The sequence below is a fragment of the Apteryx rowi genome, unplaced genomic scaffold (genome assembly GCF_003343035.1).
Source record: "Apteryx rowi isolate R43461 unplaced genomic scaffold, aptRow1 scaffold_262, whole genome shotgun sequence".
NCBI lineage: Eukaryota > Metazoa > Chordata > Aves > Apterygiformes > Apterygidae > Apteryx > Apteryx rowi.
This window is the reverse complement of record NW_020448997.1, coordinates 603,655-613,028: the sequence shown is the minus strand read 5'-3', so window position 1 is coordinate 613,028 and position 9,374 is coordinate 603,655.

The window sequence follows — 9,374 nt, the reverse complement described above, 5'->3', positions numbered from 1 at the left end:
TCTCAGGCCATATCCTGGGCTTAGATTCCAACTTGATTTCCCCTCCTCCAGAGTTCATTTAGCTCTTTTATCCTCTTCCTTGGTGTCTCTTTCCCCTTTTCTCTTTTGTTCAATAGTTCTTCCACCTTCTTCCTTCCCCACAACCATCTCATGTTTTATTCCTCTCCAGATATGTCTCTTTTTTCTGTGAAAACTCATGTACTTACCCTGTCTGGACCTATGTTGCTCAAAGATCAGGTCACAAACCTGGCTGACTCCCAGGAAACAGGATGGATGTAGCAGCAATGACTTTTGGATAAACAGGAAATAAGGGGACAAATTATAAATTTTACCCAAACAAAGGCCAAAATCAGACTCCTGAAACTATGCTGTGGTCACACCCACCACCCAGTAAATTTTGGATAGATGAGAAAAAAGATGAGACTGCAGGAATGAGGCTGGTTGCAAAGACACATTAAGGATGCATAAGGCATTAGAATGACCAGTTTTCTTTTCCTCGTGGGGGACATGATTGTTGCTTTCCCTTGAAACAGAGTTTGGAAGCATTTCATTACATCCCTCTCCAATTAACTTTTTAGGAAGTTAATTTCTTAAAATAAATACTTAAATGCCACAGATGCCCCAGGCTGTAGGGCAAGCCTTGGGACAGTGAGCACAGGTACTCTGGGATGCTAAAGATTGACTTGGACCTTGACAGGTTCTGCATAGACTTGACTCTACAAGCACCTACAGCCTTCAGGGTTTAGTGTGGGTAAATGGCTACAGTGGTTCACATAGGAAGAGATAACCTCTCAGCCCATGTGGCCAGGTGCCTGCCCAGCCCCTTGCTGGAGCAGGACCTGAGCTTTTAGAAAGTGTGTTTTAGAACAGGGGAGGGAAGCCTGTAATAGAGCATGTAAAAGGAAACTGAAAAAGCCCTATTTCAGTTACAGCTGGGGAAGAGAATCTAAAATCAGTAAAAGGTGCTTCCTCTTCCATGACATTTTTATTTCTAAGCTTTTAAAATATCATCATGTGGCTGCAGTATCATCCGTTATTTATGTAACCACAGTTCTAGGGAACTGTTAACAAGTAAACTCTTGTGCAGATTACCAAGCAGGTAAAGCTCATAGGAGCAATATAAATGTTTAAGAAGAAGTGTTATGCTGCTGAAATTCACCATCTAAAGGTACAATCGTCTTCATCTCTAACAACACAAGAAGATGAACCTCATGCATACATGTATACAGCCTTTGGCATTCAGACTGAGAGCTGCTGGCAGATGTATTTTCACTCCAACGCTGCCCTTCAGGGCTATCCCAGGCCACAGAGATTTTGTTACGTGACAGCAGGGCCTGAGACAGGGCGTGATGTGAGGTGGATGGTACAGATGTGTTGGCATCGGGGTGTCTCCCTCAAGGGCATTCTTGACTTGGTGTCAAGTTTAGAAACAGAGACATAAGGGGGACAGAGGGGATATAAAAATGCAAGAAACAACTTTCCCATACGGTTTGAAGAAATCACTTAGCTAAACACTCCATATTATTTCACATAGAAAAGCCACTTGAAAGTGGTGCACTCTGAGAGTATCAGTGGTGCAAGAGGGATGACGGGTAGTAAATAGGCTCATAGGATTAGATCCCTAGAAGACAGTTACAATAGAACAGGATCATACGTTCAAATTTTAGCAAATACTAGACAAAACAAATAAGCAAACAGGCTAAGCAACAATCAACTGCCCTTTACCCAAGAGGAAACAACCCCCCAAACAAGTTTTCTCTTACCTCTCATGCCCATAAAGCTACAGTTAAAATAAGCAAAGGTCTTATGAATAGCATAGGCATCAAGCCCAATATTCATACTTTAACAAATCCACATTACAAAAACAGTAACAAATTTCTTAATGAAAATTCCCCTTCAGGTTGATACACATTTTATCTGTGTAAGAAATCTTTTCTCTTTTCAAGTTTATGAAGCACCATTATTTGTGATACCAAATTTGAAGCTGAGCTGAATTTCTAAGTTAAAATAAATATTCCACTTTGTCATGTATAAAAAAATACAGTGTATCTCCTCTAAACTAGAGCTCTTACTCTTGTATGCAAATTTATCTTTAACTGAGATTTTAAAGTAAATCTGTTAAATAATTTAGGTGTTGAAACTAATAAAAAGGGGTGTAATAGGAAAACTGACATCCATGCCTCTTTTGTCCATACTCTTCCTAGTCACAAAGTCATATAAACTTTTTCCATGTCCATCTAGTTAAAACTCACTGAAAGTGTGTTGCTCACAACTGAAGATACACACACACACCCCAGCCATACACTCTTTAAATATTAGTGACTACTTTCCCAACTATTCTTTACAAACTCTTCCAAAATGTTTACAGACTCCTATTGTTATCAGTGAGGCTGAGGTTGCCTCCAGTTACATGGCCATTTTGAAAATACCATGTTACATTTATTAGTCTTAATGTGACTGAGGTTACAAAAGACAGCTCCATCCGAAGCTATGGGTTCTCATATAATTTTGTTCCATCTCCTCAGAAAACAGTGAGGCTCCACCTCACCATCGCCACTTGGGAGCAGCGGAAATGAGTTGGTCACTTCCTGAGCATCTCCAAAAAAGTTACCTTGCAGCAGTGTTATTTCAGTAAAATAAAATACTGAAAAACAATGATCACCAGGTACAAGTATTTATTTTCAGTAGACACCTGCTGCATCTGATCAAATTAACAAATGAGGTAGGAAGAGATGGCAACAGGTAAATAATGGTGCTGGGAACCAAAAGGAGGTTGGGGTTTGGAGGGAAGAGGATAGAGAACTATAAAATAAGTTGGAAGACTGAGGAAGCGAGGGATGGAGAGAACTGGTGCAGATGGTGGCTACCTTGCATCATCTTGCAAAAATCATCCTAGTTCTGTTTGATGTTGCCAGTATGTTGCAACAACAGTATGTTGCAGTACTTCTGTGCTGCCCACAGTGGTTCAATGCAACCACTTAAAGTGGTGAATCCGGCTATAACATATAACATAAAATATTTAGGTTGTACATGCCATATCTTCAAATAAGAAAAAATACACAGCAGTGCTTTCTCTTGAATTTTCTGTTTAGTGCCCATGTAATACATTTATAACAATCTCCTCCACCACACACATAGACATACTTCATCCCAGCTGTGAAAAATTATGTTAAACTGGAGTTATAGTTAAGATTATATATCTGTAGTTAAGATTATATAATATATTTGTAGGGAATGTGACTGAAATTGTAACTGTCACAAAACCATGTTTGTGAAAAACAGGCAGTTCAGAATCAGGATAAAGTTTAGATAAAATACAAGCCTAAATATATTAAACTTTGCAAATACATATACAACTTTCACTTATTTGATTTTCGCTTTCCTGTGGTGGAAAAAAAGATGTGCCTTTAAAATCCTGTTTAACACAGGACCAGAAACATTAGAATATCTTTGCATGGGGTCACAATAGGATAAAACATATATATCTTGACAATTCCTTTTCTCATCCAATGAAGTATGGCTCTCTCGAGACTTGCCAGATAACTCCAGCTATCATATTTACAATCCTGAGACTTTGTATTCTTTCTGCTATGTAATAATACTGAACAATTTTTACTTCTCACCAAGAGTTCTCAAGGCAAACATTACTAATCTCAATTCTATACACAGTGAAGCTAAGACAAAGTTTTTCCATACAGAATAATAACTTGCAAAAGTATGACAGGCTCAGAAAGACTTTTGAGCCTCAGGGTCTTCTTTCCACATGTTTACAGCCTGTCTGAAAGGATCTGGCTAATGTTTGCCAAATGAGGTACCTCTGCATAACCCTCGGCCCCAGAGGGTCGAGGAAGCAGTATCATGTAGATTGCTGGGATTCCTAAATGTAGGCTGCTGGGATTCCTGTCAGGTTTACAGCACTCCAAAAGTTACTCAGGGCACCCTTCCTGGATGTTCCTTGTGAACTTAAGGAGGATGATCTGGATGGCTCTGTAACCCACACCGATTTAGGAGTCCCAAGAGCCTGTAGAAGCAGGGGAGGAAAGGATGGGCCATCACTAAGTCGCAGTAGTCTATTTGCAAGCTTATAACACAGGGATGTAAATCTGTGGAAAGAAGCATCCTGTTTAACAGGTGCTAGCCAGAAACAAGCTCAGGGCATGAGTGACAGTCTAAGGTGTACATGTCATTTGGAACCGGTCACAGAAGGCACAATGATTACCTTTTTAAATTCACAGGGTTCCCTTTGAACGTATCCATCCAGGAGGAGCGTTTGTTAGTCTCTTGCTTGTCCCAAAGAAATAAGAAATCTGCCTGATAACACCTCAGGAGGCAGGTACCGCACACAGGGGACCCCTCACCTCTGCACTCTAACCTTACTCCAGACCACCACTGGGTAGCAGGGTATGTGAAACAGTTGTAGTTCCAGAGATTTCCTATCTTACTACTGTAGCACCAAAAGAGGGCTGTGTTGAATGCATAGGAAAGTAAGAGACGATAGTTCAGCTTTGAATTTGGGGGAGGACAGAACAGCAGGACTCGGCTGTATCTTCTATCCAGCTCCCTCTGAGTCTTTCCTTCCTGGGTGCCAAGAGGGTGGAGCCGCCAGCACCCCATAAGGGTGGGGAGGGGGGAGAGCACACATCTCCCCACCTGCTATAAGTGCGGGTCCCTTCCATAGGGAAGTAGAGTAAGGTGAGCAATACCTGGGCTGGCTTGTCCAGAGCCACGTAGCAGGGGATTAGAGCACATCTCTCTTGGTTTCTAGTGTCACATCTGGTCAATGTATCATCTTTGTGCATTGAATATAGAAAATAAAAGGTGGTACAGAAACAAAGGGTTTTTTCCTCACTAAAGTTTTTGGACTCAAATGTTTGGATATATGGTCAATTGGCCTAAATGAACTCTTTCACTTGGCTTCTTCTCCAGACATCTAAGTGGTGGCAGCTCCACCCACTTTTATTTGCACTCTGTGTGGTTTCCCCTGGAAGGAAATGAATGGAAGCTGCTTGATGCTCAGTATTGCCGAAAAATCGGGCTTAACTGTGGACAGTGCAGCCGAACTTTATTAGACTACTATTTTGAACATATTAGTGTTGGATTTTATGCAGATTTATTAGATTGAGGATAAAAATATCTGCAGTATGGAAAAAAAAGAGCCCCATCACTCAATTGGCTTGATTCATTTTCCTGTAGTATCTCTTGCAGTCCATCTGCTGAAAGGTGAAGCCAAAATGTTTTAGAACTATGTTTTCATAGGGAATTCTCTGTTAATTAGTTATTTCTCTCTGCCATGTGTAGCAACTGATGAAATCAGCTACTGTAATTTCATGAAATGCAATGTTGGACTGTTTGTTTGTATCAGCATGAACACTTTCTTAAACACAGCACTCTAGTGGAACACAAGTGGTCTAAATAACATTTTATTTTAATATAATGAGGACACACAGCTACTGTAGCATCACAATTTCTTATTTCCTTGTGTCTAAAAAATGTGATCTTAGGCTAAATGCAGCAGAAAGATTTTAGGTACTCAGATTCATTTTTACTTACATTCTTATGCTTTTTTAGAAAGTAGAGCTTAGCTTACTAAAGTTTTTTCTAAGATTTATTTATTTTTCTAAAATGTCTGCTCTGCAGTTATATTTAATAGGCCAAAGTTACACATCTTCTAGTGTCATTTGCTGTTTGGAATTCATTTAATGAGGACATGGCACTGCCATGCCATGGAAAAGTGTGTTTTATAATTGAAAATGAAGTATTTCAACCTTTTTACCTTTTAGTACCACAGAATACCCTTGGTAGCTAAAGACTGGCTTGTCTCCAGGATGCTTTATTATAGAGGAAAAGCACAGAATACCATTTTCTGCACTTTTCATGTTTGTGTTTTCTAGCCAAGACGCAGCTTTGTGGTTTTTTTTTTTTTTTTTTTTTTTTTTTTGTGTGGATTTTTGGTTTTTTTTTTTTTTTTTTTTTTTTTTTTTTTTAGTAATGCCCCGTTCTTAGGTAGTGTTCTCCATCTGCAGGCTTCAGTGTGATTCCTAAAGTGGGTGTTTCACTGGCTTCCTTTCTACCATGGTTAATGTCAAAAAGGAAAGCACGGGCAAGCTGTAGGAAGCGAGTCCAGACCTACTGACTGACAGCAATCTGCAGTGGCCACAGGATAGCACTTCTCCTAGAAGAAGATCCTCTCCCCACTGTGCTTTACTGATATCACTGGAACAGGGAAAATGCACTACTGGTTGAGTTTAAGCTATCACTGAAACACACATACACAGAGAGAGAGAGGATGAACCAAACAACTAACAACTCGAGGGCATCTGTGAAACAAGCATTAGGAGCATCACTGCCTCTTTATTCAGCTTCTTGCTTGGGAAAAGTTGAGACAAAGGCCTCATCAAACAACACGCTCTTCCAAGACTAGAGAGAGGGCATGACTGATTCTTACTTTTGGTACCCCTTCCTGGAAAGATAAAATGTAACGAGCTGTTATGAATGGTAAGACCATTAACCTGCTGCTTGTAATGACTCTGTTCTGCAACCTGCCACGTGAAGAGGCCATCATGAAGCCAATACATCCTCCTAAGTCTACTGGTGAACACATATGATGAAAGATTGCTAAGAACAGAACAGGAATCAACATTATTGTATCAAAAACAACAAGCTCATGGTGCATAGCACAATTTGACTATGCAGCTAGTGATTATCTGCTTTGCAAAGAAAAGATATTAGAGCTTCAATATAATAAAGCATTTAAAAATACCATATTCATTATTTTCAAGATGTCCTCTGTAGGAATGGAAAAGTCCTAGCAATGAAGAAGTCAAGAGCGTAAAGAAGTACAGGGCAGCAGCATGGGACCATTAAAAATGGGTCCTATTATTATTTTAGGAGTCTTTTTCCTCCTGTATTTTATTTTAAGATATCTATGTCCTGGTCTGGTATGAGTCATATTACGCAAAATACCTGACTGTGTTTGTAAATCACAGACTCAAAAAACTTCTGCCACAATGTATACGAATTAGAAATCTAATTAGCTGATATATGTATGTGTGCAGAATCAGTGAGGCAGACTTCCTAAAGTAGTAATTCTAATTATGTGCTTCTGCAACACTCTGGGTGTCAAACAGCAGTTGAAGTAACGGAGATGCGCAAAGCAATCTATAGGGATTGTACAGGGCTTGCCCTCTCACATTTCTCCTTTTTCCCCTCACTTTATGTACAGAAGATATTTAAAAAATATTCTTTTTCTGCTTGATTTCACCTTAGAATTGCCAGAAGTCTCACGACTGTTTTTTCTCTGACATTGCTGGAGGACTTGTTTTAGAGTCTATGTCTAGCAAGATGTTAATATGGTGAGTATTTGGATATTAATTAGAAAGGTAGAATCAAATAAACCTTGCCTTGCTCTAGTATGTCATTGCAGTTAAATGTAAGCTAATGCAAAGAGTAAACAGAGGTTTTGTTTGTTTGTTTGTTTTAAAAGGAATATAACTCCCAATATTTGTAAGTTAAACTTTTGCTAAACTTTCCCTCCTTTCCATTTGCGATTTTATTATTTCACTGGTTCTTACTGTAGTCTGCACAGGGTAAGACCTGGATCTCTGAAGTGAGAAAGGAGCAGAAAATACTTTTTTAAAAGAAGAAAAATATACATTTCAAGACCGTTTTAAACATTAGGAAGAAACAAACTGAAGGCATAAACCAAATTTCCTCTCCATTCACCATGTTCCTTCCAGGCTGCCTCTTTGTAGTGCAGGGCTATGCTCTGCTTCTTGAGACTTACGTCCTGTTCTGGAAAGGCAGAGCTACATAAATCAGCTGAAATGAACATGTACTGCTGACAGACCATCCACTAGCAGGTCATTGTTTTTTTAGAGTTATTCAGTAAATGGTTATCAGAGAACACGTGAGCAGAGCTTTTTAAAGAGCTATCTGTTGAGTGCAATTAGCTTGCGAATATTCGCTATTTGTATTGTGTTGCATACCTATGACGGGTCTAACGCGTTGCACTGTATTGGTTTTGCTCGCTGACCAGGTGAGCATGTAGGTGCTTCTGATGTGATTACTACTCTGTGCAAATTTAAAACTTCATCTCCATGAATACTTATTGGGCATTTGCAAATTTCTTTTCACGAAAATTCATGTCAGTAAAACTGAATTACACAAATGATTTAGAAATGCAAAGCACATCATTTAAACATACAACAGAGCATTCACAGGCTCCCCCTGCCCACCCATCAGTCTATCAAAGATAATGAAAGGAGGTGGTGAATTTTGTCCCACTCTTAGCAAAAGATATAATTTAAAATCTTAGGGCAAATCCTTCAACAAACACCTGTATTTGAAATATATTGAATATTTTAATTTTAATACAGGCTCAAACTGTAGTTTTTTGGGAAAATCCCATAAAAATTTCCATAAATGATGTTGGGGATATTTATGTTAGCAAACAGTGGAGTATGGTCCATGAGACCTGCCATGAGACCTGTAGGTTCAAAATTGGATATAATTTAAACTTCAGAGATTCACAGGCCTTGGGTTTGCACACAGTGGAGAAATTCACTCAGAACTTGCCTTGGGTCATTGTATCCCTTCCAAAGGTACACTGGAGAACAGGAATAGTATAAATATAGGACTTAATCCTATTTCTGCTAAAGTGAAAGTGATGATTTTTAAGATGATTTCAGTGGAAATAAGTTCATATACAGCATTAACAACAGTATTGTATGTTTTGACTTTCATGTTTTATAGGCTGAGCAATGCACAACAAAATCTCATGAAACAATACTATAACAATTAAAAAAACCCAAAGTGGCCCAGTCTCATGTCTATTTTTACTGCTAGTCTCTCTCTCTTTTCTCTCATTCTTTCAGTTTTTTGGTACCCAAATAGAAATAAATATCACCAGTAGGGGGAATAGATGTATAAAAAACAAACTCCAAACGTTTTTATTATTGATTTAGATGGCATTTAGTTCATTTAAAAAGTTACTGGCTTACCATTTACCATGTCTTTCACAAGAGCAAAATGTCTGGGGCACATATAGTTCTTAAATATGTAGTTGAGGTTGGTTAGTTGTTTATAACTTATTTAGAAATAAGGTATGCTGTTTCACTTTCCAACAAAAAGCTGTATCTTTCTACAGGGATCAGACTGACAGGCTGTTGTTCTGTCTGCCTCTGCTTCCCCAGGTGCTGCTCCTGCAACACACATGTACTCATCGAACATAAATGATATGAAGGAAATTGTGAAAGAAAGTTGTGAAAGAAAGATGGAAACAGAATGAGAAGGGAACATGTTTCCATTCCCTCAGAAGTGGTGCCATCCACAGCACCACACAACTCCCCACTATTTTCTGATCTTAAGAACTGCCG